Raw genomic sequence first — 18,973 nt, 5'->3', positions numbered from 1 at the left:
GAGTGCAGAGAACCCCAAACAAAAGGAATCCAAAGAGGACAACACCAAGACACATCATAATTAAAATGCCAAGAGCAAAAGACAAAGAGAGAATCTTAAAAGCAGCAAGAGAAAGAAACTCAGTTACCTACAAGGGAATACCCATACGACTATCAGCTGATTTCTCAACAGAAACTTTGCAGGCCAGAAGGGAATGGCAAGAAATTTTCAAAGTGATGAATACCAAGAACCTACAACCAAGATTACTTTATACAGCAAAGCTATCATTCAGAATTGAAGGTCATATAAAGAGCTTCACAGATTAGAAAAAGCTAAAGGAGTTCATCAGCACCAATCCAGCATTATATGAAATGCTGAAAGGTGTTCTTTAAGAAGAGGAAGAAGAAAAAGGAACTCTTACCATTTGCCACAACATGGATGGAACTGGAGAGCAGATAAATACCACATGATCTCACTCATTTGTGGAATATAAGGAACAACATAAACTGATGAACAAGGACTGATCCAGAGACGGAGAGGCATTGATTGGACTGCTGGGCTTTGGAGGGAGGGTAGGGGACGGTGGGGGGAAAGGGGAAAGAGCAACCAAAGGACTTACATGCAGGCATAGAGGCCTAACCAATGGACACGGACACCGGGGGCGGGGGGGGTGGAGGGTGATGTGGGGACAGGGACACATATGTAATATCTTAATCAATAAAAAATATATTAAAGAAAAAAGAAATAAAGGACTTGATTTCTTAATGGTGATTAAAAGTATATCAAAAATTATTTCAGGGAAGTTCACAAATGACTCCATTGATTAATATTGAAATTCCTACACAAAGAAAAACATGTTTTTCTTTTAAATCATTGGCTGTGTATTAAACAGTTCCTTAAAACATTCTTTATGAGTCAACCTTTAGTAGAAAGAAAACAGGCAGGTAATTCTATGCAAAAAAAAATCATTTTTCATAAGTAACACATAAAGTATACAAATAGAGACTTATGGATAAACTTCACCACAGAAGAGAAGAAAGTGAAATCTCTTTTCAACATTACTCTCAACACAGTTTGCATTCCTTTTTCTTTAAAAAAAATAGGATACACCATGTTATTCTGTAACTTGCTTTATTTTATATAAAATGTGTATTTGAATATACATATATATATGTATTTCAATGTCAGTATTTATAACTCATGTCTTGTTTTTTAAAATGATTTGTCCTTTCTACTTTATTTTAAAAGTATGCATGATTATATGTTCATTATTAAAAAAAATCAAACACACAAGTATATAGACAGCAATATTTATATACATATATATTGTTTGTTTGTTTTTCAGTGCTATGAATTCAAGGGCTGGAAAGAAAGAAAAGATGAAAAAGAGGCTTCCACTCATGTAAGTAATGAGGACTATAGTATATTGGCTTTTGTTCCTCGCTGAGATATAAATTTAAACTCTTGTGTTTTAATTTGAATATTAATTGAATCAGATTATATAGTATATACACGATTTCACAGTTTAGTTTTTTTATTTTTTATATCTTTATTGTTGAGAGTGTTACAGATGTTCCTCCTTTTCCCCTCCATTGCCCCCCTCCACCCGGTTCTTGCCCTAATCCATTGATATTTCTCTCTCACTTCCTCTCTCTCTAAAATCAGTAACAACATATCCTCAGGTGAGGATTAAAAAAAAAATTAGTAAGGTAAGTACATCTGAGTAGAAGTCATGAAAGCTATTAAGGCAGAGTAGGAATTGATTGGTTAGAACAAATTATATACTTGGATTCAAATACTTCATAACAAAGCCAAAATCAATTTATACATACATAGTGAAAGTAGAAGAAAGCTATTAACTATGTTGAATTAAGATTTATTTTATTTTCTGTTTTTTTGTGAGTGGTATTTATTTCCTTGCCAATTACTACATAAGTGTTGCATTTCAAGGGGTATTTTAAGGGACTGCTAGTGGGAAAAGTTATTAAAAACTTTTATAAAAATGAACAGCAGCTCATAAATCACAGAAATATACATAGTGTTTCAAATACATTAATTTGAGATACTTTATTATTTAAATACCCTGATATTTTCTAATGTTCCTTTTAAAATATGTAAATTGGCCCCTAGCCAGTTTGGGTCAGTGGATAGAGTGCTGGCCCATAGACTGAAGGGTCCCAGGTTCAATTCCAGTCAAGGGCATGTACCTTGGTTGCAGACTAGATCTCAGGCCCCGACCAGGGGCATGCGAGAAGCAACCAATCGATGTGTCTCTCTCACATCGATGCTTCTCTCTCTGTGTCTCTCCCCCCTCACTCTCTCTAAAAATCATGGAAAAATGTCCTCAGGTGAGGATTTATAAAAAATAAATAGCTGTGGGGCGGGAGTGGCTTAGGAGGGGTCGATGGGGGGAAAAGAAGACATATGTAATACTTTAAACAATAAACAAACAAACAAACAAATAAATATGCAAATTGGAAATTTATTGACCCATTGCAAAACTTTCAAAATAACTAGTATCAGTTTAAATTACAGATCGCACTGAAATATTAAATGATCATTCTATTGCTCTGTCTCTCAAAACATTTAAATAGGAAGTGTTTTCAGTTTTGCTTTTCAGTTTTCAATTGCTAGAATAAAGAACCACTGAAACCAAACCAATGTCTTTATCAACTTCTTTATTTATTTTTGGTCATCATAAGACTTAAGGATATTTTGGCAAGTTCTTTTCAACTTAGTTTTAAAAAGAAAAAGGAAAGAAAGAAATAAAAGGAAAAAAATTTTATGCTAAACCTCAAAAGACATGTTTTATCCCCACAGAAAATGTTAATGCCTTATAAAACTACCCTAAATTTACAAGTTCATTTAAATATGGAATAAGGCTAAAAGTTGTGGTACGAAAAGTACCACTATGACCAATAACAGAAAATTTAGCTTGATATTATGCCCAATATACTGTATATTCACTCAGGTTGAGAGCGCCTAGCCGGTGTGGTTCAGTTGGTTGTGCATTGTCCCATGTACCAAGAGGTCACTGGTTCAATTCCCAGTCAGGGCACATGCCCAGGTTGTGGGCTCGATCCCCAGTAGCAGGCATGCAGGAGGAAGCTTATAGATGTTTCTCTCCCCCCACTCCTTCTTCTCTCTATAAAAAATAAATAAATAAATTTTTTAATGGAGAGGTTTAAATAAGTGGGGGTGGAAAACCAGATGGTGGCATTTTTCCGTAATTCTCATTGCATACTTTGGTTTCTCCTATTCCTATGCAGCAATGAGAATATAACACTATGGAGGTTTCCTTTTCTTACTGAAACCAAAATAAGATTTAAGGCTCTATGGCTAAGGAATTCAGGGTTTGGGAGTGGGAGTGCGGGGGAGTTGGTTTGTTTTAGTATGGTCCTTCTATATGTGTGTTGTAAAAAGTTTTAACCTAATGTTTTGAAATATGACCTACGGCAAGCTGTCTGAAAGAAAAATCAATAGCTTTTCTCTATTCCTGTATAAACTTGTTAGAAACCTTAAATGAAGTAAAAACGGATCCATTTACAATAACTCCAAAGTAATATGCCACAACAAAGGAAGAGGTGAGGTTGAAGAGTGAGGCAGGGTCCAGAACACACAGGACTTATCTCCTGGCACGAGAAGCCATGCAAGGGCGTGAGTGGAATATGCCACTGGCATGATTTGAATTTTTAAAAGACCTGCTTTGGCTTTTGTATAAAGAATAATTTGTGGGAGCAAAAGTAGATTGGAAGTCAGCAGCAGTGCAGGTTAAAAGGAGATGCAGAATTGGATGTTTGTTTGTAAAGTACTTAGCCGAAGTTCTTGTGCAGAGTAAGCGCTAATTTAAATTATAGTCCATATGACCCAATGTTTACAGTTTATGATTTTCCTCAGTCACGTCTCTCCTATCCTGTCACATACAGAAGAATATTGGCCTTCTGTTATTCAGTTTCACTTTATTTTTTCAACCCTTCCCCCTGCTCCCCTAAAAAATGACCTCTATTCCAGGACAAAAGTCCCCCCCCCCAAAAAAAAAGTAAATGAAAGATTATTTGACAAGTTTAAATTATAGAAATGCTATTGAGAAACATTTTGGAGATCAATTGGAAGCTGTAGAAAAATTGGCTCATGTTCAAAGAAACCAAATAAATAAAAGATTATAAAGCAATGACTAACTCCAGGAAAAATTTTAAAGTGTAAGAAAATAATCTATCATATCATTTAGCTCAGCAATAAAAAGAAGTTTCATAGTCACAATTCTAACTATGGATTTTTAAAATTAATTACAACTATATTGAGCAGACATGGGAATGATAAGGGGAATGTAAAAAGAACTCAAATATACAATATCTAAATTGAATAAACCAAAAGCTATCAATACTTTGACAGAGTTAGGAATACGTAAGCAAAAGCCACACAATGTTTAAAAGTTTAAAATGGTGGCCTTTAAGGAGTAGTGATGGGCGTAAGAAAACTATTAAAGAAGGGGACCCTGGCGTTGTTTAAGCCTTCCTAAAATCCTGTGCATGTGTTACTTTGATAAAAGTAAAAGATGTTCAATAGAATAGAAACCCTAAAGGATATCTAATGTTGTTTGACTATATAGCTAACCACAGAAAGTAGAAAACAGCGCAGCCAAATCTCCTATTTTTCTATCAGTTCCTTGACTGTGCTGGCCTTTCCACCAGTACATGATCCGTTAGTGAATCACCACCAATTGCATAAACACATTTTTCTCCCCGAGTCTCCAAACCCAGCAAAGGCACAAGTCCAAACCGTTTAGGAGGTTCAATCTGGTAAATGTTGACCGAAATTCTAGGATATTTCTATAAGATATTTATAAGTAAAAGCAGGAGAAAGCAAATGTCCGTTTCTTTTGCGGGTATTACTTAATATGTGCCTTTCTGAATAGATTTGTAAATGATGAGCCATCTATATGAATGTTCATTTTTCTTTTTAGAAATATTTCTACACTGCCAAGGGATCCCCAGATCCACCTGCCAGACAAAATACTCCAAATGGTTTATATTTATTGCCAGTCAGGCTGACTTTTAAAAGTTAGTATGTGCCAAAACATCACTAAGTCAGTTACAGACAGTATTTCATTTATGTGTATAATCTTGTTAGATAAGCATTATCTCCAAAAGGCTGAAAGGGGTTACATGACTGTCGTGGTCACACAATTGGCATGGAATATAGCCTGGACCTCCTGCCACTTGCTCAGGAGAAGGTAGAAATGTTTTTGCCAATCAGTATTTAGTGTTATAAGGTTTCCAAATATTTGTTGAGTAATCTAGATCTGTGCTTTAATGCCAACAGAGATTAAATGTTCCTTTTACTCAGAAGATTTATTAAACCAGATTTCATATATTTACTCTCTTTATGCCTCTGTACAGTAACACAATAAATTTAAGAAGCAGGACCATGGCTAAAGGGATTTTTAGTTTTTAATGGAGTCTAAAACTAAAGCTTCTACTTGCTGAAATATCTGGAGGAACATGGAATGATGTCTGCTACCTACTCTGAAATGCATCATAAAATTAGATGGATTGGTGAAAAAATAGAAAAAATGGCCCTAGCTGGTTTGCCTCAGTGGATAGAGCGTCAACCTGCGGACTGAAGAGTCCCAGGTCAGGGCACATGCCCAGGTTGCAGGCTCGATCCCCAGTCGGGGGCATGCAGCAGGCAGCCGATCAGTGATTCTCTGGTACGATGATATACTTCTCAAAACTAATATCACAGGAATAAAAATACAAAAACAAATACTGGATAAATTAGATTAATCTGATATATTAAGATTAATATGATTCAACCTCAGTGGGCTTTGTATGTAGTCCATCAATGGACAAAGTACATCCCTGTTAAACTTGAAGCCAAAGGCAGCCTGTATCCAATGACTGGATGCTAGATAAAAAGGCCTGGCCACCTTGTCTTTATTCAAGACCACTCTGAAGGGCTATCCCAGCTCCAGACCTCCCTGAAACATCATTTCCATTCTCTGTTGCAACTGCAGCAGAGTTTAGGCTCTCCCTCTCTCCAGGTGTTTCTGAGAGCATTCCCAATGAACTTACTATTTCACAGATTTTTATCTCAGACTAATTCTGGGCAGTGGGCTGGGAGCTTAAGTGATATACGCCATTTCCAATCCTAGACATTTAATTTTGTATGAGCTCTTCACAGTCTCTTTTCTCCTTCTGCTGACAACTCATGTCACCTGTTCCAGATGACACTAATTCTGGGCAGTGGGCTGGGAGCTTAAGTGGTATATGTCACTTCCAATCCTAGACATTTAATTTTGTATGAGTTCTTCACAGTCTCTTTCTCCTTCTGCTGACACCTCATGACACCTGTTCCAGACGATGTAGCTACAAGCAGTGAGGTGTGGTCAGCTGGTTGACTGCATGAAACAGAATCTCCCCATCCTGGCCTCCTATTGACCTATATTGGATATGCAGTGGTGAGGGACAAACAAACCTTTAGGTTATCCTGCAAATCCTAGCCTCCCTTGGCTAATACAGTATCCATATATCAATTGATATATATATATATCAATTCCTTGGGTTGAATTTTCCCACACAAAATAAACCCAGAAATTCTGCAATATTCATTTTGATAAGTAAAAAATATTTTCCCCTTTCTTATATATTTCCCCCTTACTTTCGGGTTCTCAAAATATTATAGTGGAAAATGGAGGTTTTCTTCTATAACTTTGGAAATTTCGTATTTTATATTTTTCAGTAATCAATGGAGATAATGTAACCTTCAAGAGCAATTTGAAAAATCTTAGCATGCTGTAGACAATAAATGTTAGTTTCCTGTCTGTCTTCGTATCCTGAAATAAAAAATGTCTGTTAAATACAGCATCACTTTAGTTTTATCCAATTTGATAGCATGTTTCCACATGGATAATCTCAAGGGAAAGATCCTTTGAAATTCAAAGTAAATAAAACAATTAGTACTGGGCATCAAGAGCATGGCTTATTTCACAAGTGAATAAACAGTGTCTACAGGGTTCTGCTACTTATAAATAGGAGCTCAGACTTAGACTTGTAAATAAAATCATTTGTAATTTTCAATTGTTTCTTCCTCATTTTCTTCCTCTTAATGTAAGGTAATTCAGCTCCTTTACCTTTTACCCTATTATAGAATACTTCTGCATTTAGAACCATACATTAATGGGTTAGAATGGTTTAGATTGGGGATTGCAAACTAAAATGTTAATGAGGGCCAGAAAGGCATTATAAATAAGTGGACCAGGTTTAAGAAAAAAAGAAAAGGAAAACTTTTAACACATATTCCTGTAAACTATCTTTAACTTTTTTAATTTGATAGAGCCATTTAATTTAATGGCTCTCAGATTATACTCTTTAAATACCAGTTCCCACACAAAAGAGCCAGGATCCTGGAAATGTCCAGTTTTTATGTCTGGACAAGAAATGTACAAAATGAGCTTGAAACAGTTTGTCCAACAGATAGCAAAGAAATTCTCAAAGTTTATGAGGGTCAAGACAAATTGAACAAAGATAGAAATATGTGCCAATAAGAATAATAACTTCAATGGATTGAAACACAATAAATGTTTAAATTCGTAAGTCCATAATACTAAATATTAGTGTTGAATGCAAATTAGTTTGAAATGGAGGATGCTAATTATTTTGAGAAACTGGTAAATAAAGGAAAAGAATGGAGTATTTAGCCCTAGCTAGTTTGGCTCAGTGGACAGAGCATTGGCCTGTGGACTGAAAAGTCATGGGTTCGATTGTGGTCAAAGGGCTTTTACCTCGGTTGGTTGCAAGCTCCATTCCCAGCGGCATGCAGGAGGCAACCAATCAATATGTCTCTCTCACATTGATGTTTCTCTCTGTGTGTCTCTTCCCCTCCCTTCCACTCTTCCTAAAAATCGATGGAAAAATATCCTAGGTTGAGGATTAACCAACCAAACAAACAAAGAATGGAGTATTTATTCAGCTTTTCCTATAAGAACTGTATAACAAGGTAAGCAATCATAGATAGGATGTTTTCTTAATGGAAGTATCCCAAGTATTAACTGAAGACAGATTAGTTTAGTTAGACTATCAACATTGTGCAACCTTTAATGAATTGATGGATCTAGGCATTGACCACCTATGAAATATGATTTTCAAAAAATTCAAGCTAACTTACAGGAAATACAGACAATAGAGGAGCATGTTAAATTTACCATGGCAAATCAGTGAATTTTGAACTGTGATAAATTGTACAAAACAATCAGGCTTATCAAACAAATAAATAGTCAGAATGAAGGGATAGAGAGAAAGAGGGAGAGAGAGACTAACAGAGAGAGGGAGAGAGAGAGAGAGAGAGGCTGACAAAAGCTATAAATTAGAAGATATTTAAAAGAAGTCAGTCAATTATATTGTGTAGATCTTATTTTAATCCTGATTTAAACAAACTGGAACATATATTTATGAGACGATTAGAAATTTGAATACACTGGATATTTGATGATAAATATTTGCTGCTAATGTTTAGATATGTTTATGGTATGTGGCTGTGTTATAAATGGGTCCCTATTTTTATTATTACATGCTAAAATATTAAAAAATAAAATGATAGGATGTCAGGGGTTTTCCTTTAAATACTAATACAGTAAAAGGAAGTGGGTAGGGATATAAATGAAACAAGATTGGACTTGGTAATGACAGTTAAAGCTGTGAAGTAGAGCCATGGAGAATTACTTAAATATTCTATTTGTTTTTCTATATGTCTGAAATGTTTTACAATAGAAGCCTTTTAAATATTGGGGGGGGGTCTGAAATTTAAAAACTACAGAATGGATTTAAGAAATATCTCACTTTTGTTTTAATTCTACTTCAAGCAAAAAACAAAATGAATATGATGGCAAAAGCCAACTGTCTCCCATCCATTGGGTTGGGGATAATGGGGGCTGCTGGGGACTGTGGCAGACAGATTACATGCCCACGGCAAGAGGCAGGAACAACTCAGCACAAGGCTATTGATACTATTCATGACAACAAGGATGATAATGTTAGATCTTCTGATGTTTCCAGGAAAGCTGTAAATAGATCTATACTAATAAAAGGGTAATATGCTAATTAGACCAGATGCCTTCCAGACATCTTCCCGATGTCCTTCTGGACAGAGCCACAGCGACTAGGCTGAGGCAGAGAGCAGTTAGGGGGCGATCAGGCCAGCAGGGGGGAGCAGTTAGGGGGCGATCAGGTCGTCAGGCAGAGGTGGTTAGGGGAGATCAAGCAGGCAGGCAGGCGAGCGGTTAGGAGCCAGCAGATCTGGATTGCTGGTTTAGGGATGTCCTGTGGGATCGGGCCTAAACCAGCAGTTGGACATCCCCCGAGGGGTCCTGGATCAGAGAGGGTGCAGGCCGGGCTGAGGGACACCCCCACTCCCCGTGCATGAATTTCGTGCACCAGGCCTCTAGTTTGTAGATAAAATACCTTCAGTATTAAATGCTGGCAACTAATGCAAATGTCTTTTAAACTACTCTGTGGATGAGTACTATATCAAACAAAACATTCCCTTTTGCAACCTCTGGTTTGTAATAAACCATCCTGGCCCCTTAATATCTGGCTTCTTCATCATCTATAGAGGAGTCACTGGTTATGAAATACCAGCACCTAAGTCATGGAATATTGCCAGGAATCCCTTGTTTGGTCTACATGCCTTTGATTCACTCAGTGACTCCTGCCCAGTTTCTCTTCCTATGTCCATTTCTCCACAGTGACCCTTTGGCTGGAATAACTGCTTGGCTTTCAATTCCAGATCCCCTCCAACTCCAGATCTGAACTATATGAGACCTTCAGCACCTCAGGGCCCAATCCAGCACTGCTTTCACCAAAAACTCTCATAGACCCCACATCTGTCCAATATCACAAGAGTGCTGCTTATCTAAGAGGCTGGTTTTATAAGATGTTGATTTGTAGTTATCCTAATTATTAGTTACTGTGACTTTACTAAGTATAAAACACATATGTTTTTCTCATTCTCATTCAAGGTTAGTTTTCTTCTGGCCTTCACTAAACACTAATCCCCTTTAGATAGTTATATGCTATTTGTTTATAATCTGTACCCAGTTGGAAAATCACTATCTGGCTGAGTATAAATACATCTAACATTTGACCATCAAAATAACCCAGCCACTTACACTGCACCACATGTATGAATAATGATGTAATAGTTCCCAAGTATAATCTCATTAGTGCTCCCAACTTGTTTGCTATTCTTGAGACTAGACATAGTTATATAAATGTTGATTTTAGTTAGATTTAATTTGTCTAAATGTTGCTCTTCATAATAAAACTCAGTATACAGATGTTAGATGCTTAAAATGTCACTAGGAAAAATAGATACATAAATTTATATTGGTAGAGATATTTAATATCAGGATTTTCTGATATTAGCCTTGTTTGTTAAAGTAAATTTTTATAGAGTTACTTCCCTACAGCTGTTCCTCCACCATTCCCCATCCCTCACTCTTGCAAACCCAAATTTTTATGTATTAGAGAAGTTGGGGGGGGGGAGATAATAAGTTTGATAATAATCATCATCTGTAGCACTTTATTTTACTATCTAAATATATATATTGCTAATTTGCTAAGTATCTGACCATCCAGGTAATGACATCATGTACCAACTGCCCGGCTTCCTCTCCCTAGCGACTAGCATCCTTGCAGTTTCTTCAGCCCAGGAGCACGACTTGCTTTATAGCCAGCTAGAAACATTTCACACTGTAACCAAATGTCTGTGAAGCGTTTTCCCATGCCTCATCTCATTTGATCCTCACAGAAGTTCTGGAGTAGGTAGATAGGAGAATTGGTGGAATCCTATTTTCTTTTCATTAACTGGAAAACGGAGATTTAGAAAGCTTAGAAACTTGACCCAACTGAAAAAATGTAAGAAATGGTGGACCTTGAAAATGACTTCTGGTTTTCTCACTGGTCCTACACTGCTGCAGTTAAATATTTTACTCTTTGTTCTCCCTGCGTGATCTACAATAATAATCGGCTTCGTGTTGATATTTACTGCTGTGTTGCTGACAGTTACCTGAAAGAGAAGTTGGTGTGCTTCACTGGGCTGTAAAAAGTTTAGCTACATCAGAAAGCAGGTCTAATTAAACAAGTTTATCCTATATATGTAAAAGGCTAAGTTGACTTGTGCATGCACGATACATATAAAGCTCTCACTGGTGCCAATGGCACGTGTGTGTTTCAATCTGTCATTGTCAATTGTGAATTTCTTTGACACTTCTATTATAGAGAAAGGGCAAATAGCGATATTAAAATATTTCTTCTAATTAATTTCCTTTCAATGTGCACAAATTTATGCACCGGGCCACTAGTATATAAATAAAATGAGTTGGAACCTTGTATGTAAAATACCCTCTGCTTATGATAAAAGACATTTAAATTACCTATATCTATTATTGCCTCAACAATAAAACTAAAATTAAAATTTAAAATTTCCTTAAATTTTAAATCATTTATTCATTGGTGGTCATTCCTCTAATATCTACTTTAAGACTGTTTTTTACATGCTGTTTTTCTCTCCATTAAATACTTTTTAAAAACACTGTAAGAAAAAAACAATGTAACTACAGGCTAAGATCATTAACAGAACTTTTGGATGTATGGTGGTGCTGGTGCTGGTGGTGGTGGTGGTGTGTGTGTGTGTGTGGTTTTCTGGTACAACTACTTTGTAAATGGGTTGTTTTCCTGATTTTCTGAAAGAATTTGATTTCTTCTTAATTTGTTAGCTAAAATAAGAAAATAAAAAGTCTCTACTTAACAAAATCCCTAGCACTATAGCAATTTAGTCCTTACATTTAAATTAAACCATTTATTGCCTGGATGGTGTGGCTCAGTGGTTGAGCATTGACCTATGAACCAGTAGGTCATGGTTCAATTCAAGGTCAGGGCACATGCCCAGGTTGCAGGCTTCATCCTGAGTAGGGGGCATACAGGAGGCAGCTGATTAATGATTCTCTCTCAATGATGTTTCTATCTCTCCCTCTTCCTTCCTCTCTGAAATCAATAAAAACGTATTTTTAAAATAAATTAATTAAACCATTTATCAGATTATGTACTTAAAATTGGGCAAAAGAGACTATAATAGAATGTAAGTGATATAAACAGGGCTTTTTAAATCCCTTAACGGGGTCTAAAAGGACAGAGATTGAGTTGTTTTCTGTATATTGAAAAGACTCAGAAAATACATATTTATTTGCAATGGGGTTGTTTAGGCAAAAATCATATAATTTATTATAAGAGCATGATTGATTTCATGCTAATGAACAGTTATAAATGCCTCTATTTTTTAAAAGAAATACATTATTATTACCTATGATATGCAGTTGCCAAAGCTTTTCTTCTCGTTGTTACACTTAACACACTGAAAGAATTTCAGGTGTCTGTCTGCATAGCATTGGGCTTGGTGGCTTGAAGTTCCTAGTTACCAAGGGAGAAATGTTTCCAATGAGGAATGTAGTCCTGTTCCATTTAACTGGAAGCCCTCTGGCCATTCAGACTTCCCCTGAACCAGGAGACAGAGATAGAGGTTATTTACTCATCTGACGACCATGGGAATCGAGGTAATAACTCCCCTACTCCCAAGGTCTTAGAGCTTCATTCTTAACTCTGTCACTATAGGTCCTACCTGGCAGCCCCTCTTCTATGACGCTCCAGTAATAGCATTTTATCCCCTCTACCTTTTCCATTGTAGCTTCCCACAATTGTAGTCTCTTTCATTCTAAAGTTCCTACACAGAGCGAAAGCCAAAGCTGTTGCATTGAGTTTTAAGAACCTACATAGTGTGTCTGTTATGTCTGTGTGATATCTCTGTTCTCCTCTCCCATCAACCATCCCCTCACTCCCTCCTTCTCACCCACATAGACCTCTTTAGTGTTACTCAAACATTCCAGGCCTCCTCTCTCCTGGGGTGTTTGTACTTAAGCTTCTTTCCACATGAAGTGCTTTTCCCCAATGACTGGGATTTACATCAGTAGAGTCCAGTGGGGAAGGAAAGATGAATGGCAAGGCATTAAGCATAGGGAATAGATGAAGGAACATTACCTAGGAGGTGATCATTATTGAGTTGGGGGATAGGTGTGGGGGCATTCAGTCTACTATGCTCTCTAAAGAAGCTCTGGAGTAGGACTGAGGAATGTGCATTTAGCAGGCTCTTCGTGCGATACTCATGTAGTAAGTGGTTTCAGACTCCTTGTTCTGGTGCCTGGGAATCTTCCTTATTGTTCTGCAGTTGGAGGTTTCCCTGCAGCTCTGATTGGGCAGTTTCTCCTCATTTCTTCATCTAATCTTCTGCTCACCAGCCTCTCTTCACAAGTCCCTGCCACCTTCTTAGAATCCTATTTCCTTCTGATTTTCATCTTGGATTTTTGTTTCATCTGATGTGGGAGCTCCTTATCTTCTTTAATAAGCCTGATGGTTTTCCTCAGAGCTTCTTGCCAGTGCCATCCACAAGGAGATCAGATGACATTCTGCTCTCACATAATTACAGAGTGCCTCAGGCAGCAAGATAAGCCTGGAACATACCCTTCAGGTCACTGGAACACTCCCTCATGTTTACAGTTCTGAGTTTATAGATGATCTACAGCTTTTGAGCCTCCTGGAAATTATTCCACTAACTTATCACAACAAAATGCCCGATTGACCTGAAATTTTTCTCTTGAACTTGCTGACATCTAGGAACTTAGAAATCCCTGAGAACCAAGAATATTGTCAACCTGTTGCACATAGCTAAAAGCTGTTAGTTTACTTAGGTGTTGGTAATTAATAATTTTTTATCAGCTAAGTGTCAACCAGGACACCTCTCAGACACAATAAACATACTGGGGCTTAGGAGCCAAATTTGCCATATACGGGCACCTCTCCTTGCCTGCTATTCTTTTTTTAAAAAAAAATTTTTAAGTACGGGTGCAATGTACAGTAAGAAAAGTGGGGGTTGGAGTTGAGGACACTGCTCCCAGTATCCATAAGTATTTTTTGAACCTCAATTATTTTATCTATACTGTGAGGAGGTTGGAATACATAATCTCTCCAGCCTTTCTACTCAAAGTGTGGTCCACAGTCCAGCAGCACGGCATCATCTGGGAGCTTGTTAGAAATGCAGAATTGTAGGCCCCATCCAGACCTACTGAACCAGAATCAGCATTTTAAATAGACCTCCAGGTAGTTCCTCTGCACACCATGGTACTTTTCCATTCCTGTTGTAACAAATCAACCACAACCTAGTGACCTAATACAAATGCATTATGTTACAGTTTGTACGTCAAAAATATGATATAGATCTCACTCGACTAACGTCAAGGTGATGACAAGTCTGAATTCCTTTCTCCAGGTTCCAGGGGAGAATCTATTCTTAACAATGTGTAGATGGAAATTTTGCCTAAATTAGCTCTAAGTCCTTTCAAAGTCTAAGATTGTGTGATTCCAGCTTTATTGAGAGCCCTGTCGAAGTACATGACATTGTTTAAATATAATTGTTTTTCTACATCAAAAACAGTTCTATTATCCCTGTGTTAGAGTTCTCCAGAGAAACAGGGTGTGTGTGTGTGTGTGTGTGTGTGTGTGTGTGTGTGTGTGTGTGTGTAGATTCAGATGAGAGAAAGAGGAAGATGGAGAGATAGATTTATTTTTAAGGAAATGGGCTCACAAAATTGTGGAGGCTAAGTCTAAATCTTCAAAGTAGGCTGGCAAACCCAGGGAAGATGTAATGTTGCAGTCTTGAGTCTGAAGGCAATTAAGAGGCAGAATCCCTTCTTTCTCAGGGTGATAGGGGCAGGGAGGGAATGTGGGGCACTAGTAAAGCTCTTAGATAGTACTAATCATGTCTGTTCTGCCTAATGAAAGAAAGTGGACCTTGACCTGGTTGCTGTGTCTGGACACTGACCCTGGGAGTTTGCCCCAGGAATGCTGTCTATTCTCTGATCTGAGAAAGGGCCAAGCCGTTTGACATTGTAAAAAGATTAACTGCCTTGTTATCCGACTCCAAGATCCTGGGAGCGGACACACTGACCACCTATCCCGCAGCCCTGGTCCTGCTATGCCCTGCCCGTTACACCTAGCTTTTCTTCCCCGTCCCTATATAATCAGCCAACTGGCAGGATATGTTAGAGCAGCTTTTCAAGGTGCCGTACCTGCTGCTTTATCCTGTTGCCAACAATTCGAATAAATGCTCATGAAAGATTCAACCTTCTCTCTGCTTATTGGCTTAGTGGCGACAGGCGGTAATGGGCCTGTTGTGTCCGGTATCAAGGGGATATCAGTCCTTTTCTCCTAAGGTCTTCAATTGATTGGAGGAAACTTACCCACGTTATGGAGAATAACTAGCCTTACTTAAAGCCTACTGATCTAAATATTAATCACATCTAAAAAAATACTCTCACAGAAACATCTAGACTAATACTTGATCAAGCATTTGGGTACCATAGCCAGATCAAGCTAACAGCTAAAATTAACCACTAAAACCCTCATTGTACCCTAAAGTGAATGACACTAGTGTCAGATGATGTTATCTTCTCTTCACAGGAGTGGACAAATGTCAGTTTACAGTTGTGAGAATGTGGAACAGAGTTTATTATTATATTATTACTAGAGGCCCGATGCACGAAATTGGTACAAGGGGCTCGGCCCTCACAGCCCTGCATGCCTCAGCCGGCCCTCACAGCCCATCCAGACAGTTGTTCTGCTGCTGTTTGGTCTAATTAGCATATTAGCTCTTTATTATATAGGATTTATTCTTGTATTACATATTTTTCCACACAAACAACTGTAAACATACTTTTGCCTGCCCCTGTATAATATATTGGTGTGATATAGTCTCCCCTGTCTGCATGTTGTGACTAAAGATTTTTTCCTTGGTATTTCATCATTTCGCTATTCAAATAGATCTACAAAGTCTCCAACTACATAAATTATTCTATTCTGTTTTTCTAAGATGATAATTTAAATGGGTAATATTATTTGGAATGGTTAGGGTTTTGTTAGCATTTGCTGTCTAAGTGGCTTCCTTTCATCATTGACCATAATCCCCTTGATTTCACTTCCCAGGTGTTGTGTGCCACCATTCACCCCTCCAGAAAAGTATGAATGTCAATATGCTTGATCTAGGGAAAGCCAAATCATTTTGACTCTTCAACATCTACATTTGCATACCTGGAACCAAAATAAAAGGACACAAAATTAAATGATCATTTTACTGGAGTGACCCAGTTTGTTTCTCCATGCAACTAGATTGAGCCTCTGGAAAAAATTGAGAAAACTAAGTTATTTCATGTTCGTGTTTTTCTCTAAATTCTATATAGATAGATAGATAGATAGATAGATAGATAGATGACCCTAATATGCAAATAGACCAAACAGCAGAGCAACTGAACAACCAGTCGCTATGATGTGCGCTGACCACCAGGGTGCACACACAGAACATGGCAGGTATAGGCCATGGCAGGATGATGGAGCAGGTGAGCAGAGGTACCAGACCAAGGCAGGCCACCAGTCACTGTCATTGGGTGAGCCTCTGGTGATTACTGAAAATTCTTTGCTCCTGCGCACCACGGTCCCACCGGTGCTCGCATTTGCTGCCAGCGCTGGCCCTGCTCACACCCACTGCTGGCACCGGACCCAATCACTCCGTGCCATTGGTGGATGCGAGCGGGGCTGGCACCATCCGCGCATGGGAGCAAGGCTGCCAGCAGACAGGGGACCAGGAGCCATGGTGGGAGGAGCCGGGCAGGGGTGCAGAGAATGGGCCAAGACCCACCCCTGTGGCCACCGTAGACTCACAGCCCACAATTCCTTTCAAGGTGCATGAATTCATGCACTGGGACCCTAGTATAGATATAACTTCTCCATGCCAAATTTCTCCACTTCAAATATTTCCATTTGAATTATTTTTAAAGTTTTAAGTGTGGTAATGGTTATTTTTCAGAGTCTTTGTATTTTAGAGCTACAGATTAAAATATTTACTGAGAAAATGGTAAAATGTTTAAGATTAATGGTTGAAGCTGGTGATGAGTACATGGGGACACTTTATACTATTGTCTACTTTTGTATGTGTTTGAAAGTTTCATAAAAAAAGAAAAGGAATTATGAAGTATAAATTGGCAGTCAAAAAACAGTCATGGCGCCAAAACCGGTTTGGCTCAGTGGATAGAGCGTCGGCCTGCAGACTGAAAGGTCCCAGGTTCGATTCCGGTCAAGGGCATGTACCTGGGTTGCGGGCACATCCCCAGTAGGCGATGTGCAGGAGGCAGCTGATCGATGTTCCTCTCTCATCGATGTTTCTAACTCTCTATCTTTCTCCCTTCCTTTCTGTAAAAAATCAATAAAATATAAAAATAAATAAATAAGCTCAGTGCTGCTTTAAAAAAAAAAAACAGTCATGGGGATGTAAAGTACAGCATAGGGAATATAGTCAATAACATTGTAATAACTACGCATGGTGTCAGGTGGGTACTAGATTTATTGGGGTGATCACGTTGTAAGTTATATAAATGTCTAATCACTATGTTGTATATCTGGAACTATTATGATGTATTTCAACTGTGGCTGGCAGGAGAGTGGTTAGGGGTTATCAGGCTGGCAGGCAGAAGCAGTTAGGGGCAATCAGGCAGGCAGGCAGGGCAAGAGGTTGGGAGCCAGCAGTCCCGGATTGTGAGAGGGTTATCCGACTGCCGGTTTTGGCCCGATCCCTGTGGAATTGGGCCGAAACCGACAGTCGGACATTCCCCAAGGGGTCCCAGATGGGAATATTGGAGAGGGTGCAGGCTTAGCTGAGGGACACCTCCCTCCCCCAGTGCATGAATTTTGTTCAGTGGGCCTCTAGTTTAAAAATAAATAAATATTTCATACTAAAACAATTTCTCTGTGACATACTGATATTTCACTAGATTTTTAAAATGAAACAGGCAAATAAGTTTTGCTGGTTAGTTGCTCCTTAAAGCTACATACAATCAGTGCATATGGGCTTATATTTTGGGCTATATGACTATAATCTTTAATCTTGCATTTGTCTCTGTACCTGTGTCCACCTCTGTTAGTGCCCAAGCTGCTCTCTCTGGGGAAGAGGACAGACATTTTCATTAAAAGCACAAATTCTTAGACTTTGCAGCACAACACGTAACTGAAAAGAAAAATTCAATGGACCATCCCATATAAATAATTTCAACACTACTTCAAGCTTTAATATGAAAATTACTAAAATATCATTTATTGGGAGATAGTCTGGGATTTTGGAAGGATAACTAGTCACTACAACTACCATTATTTTTATAGTTTCCCCTGCTCCTCATCACTGACCTCGGCCCAGTTCTCTGCTGTGGCTCAGGCAATCTTATAAACATAAACAAACAAACAAACAAAACCCACAAAAAACAGAATGTCCTTATCTTTTTTCCTCCATAATTAAACTATAAGGTTAGGAAGGGTAAGGTTCCTTTAATGACTTCCTTTATTAACGTGACTTAAGGCAAAAAAGTCACCTTGTGCAGACTAGTATGTGAACAGCAGGACTTCTCAGAAAGGGGTTTGTCAACATAAAGATTAATCTAGCCTGGCCAGCGTGGCTCAGTGGTTGAGCGTCCTCCTATGAACCAGGAGGTCACATGCCCGGGGTTGCTGGCTCAATCCCCAATGGGGGTGTGCAGGAGGCAGCTGATGGATGATTCTCATCATTGATGTTTCTATCTCTCTCTTCCTCGCCCTTCCTCTCTGAAATCAATAAAAATATATATATATTTTAATAAAGATTAATCTAAAAGGCTGCTTTCTCAGAGCTTGAACTAAGATCTTTGCCTCATTCTATTTAAGTGACAGTATACTTGGTAGATCATTGCAGGAAAATTCTTATCTATGCCATACATATATTTAAAATAATTTTTTTCAGTAACAGTTTCCTTCTTAAAGTAAATTTTAATGTTATTTGTTGTATTTATGCAACTTAAAATTTTCTCTCCCAACTC

This window comes from Myotis davidii, unplaced genomic scaffold, assembly GCF_000327345.1.
Source record: "Myotis davidii unplaced genomic scaffold, ASM32734v1 scaffold147, whole genome shotgun sequence".
Classification (NCBI taxonomy): domain Eukaryota; kingdom Metazoa; phylum Chordata; class Mammalia; order Chiroptera; family Vespertilionidae; genus Myotis; species Myotis davidii.
Note: the sequence above shows the minus strand (reverse complement) of the source record.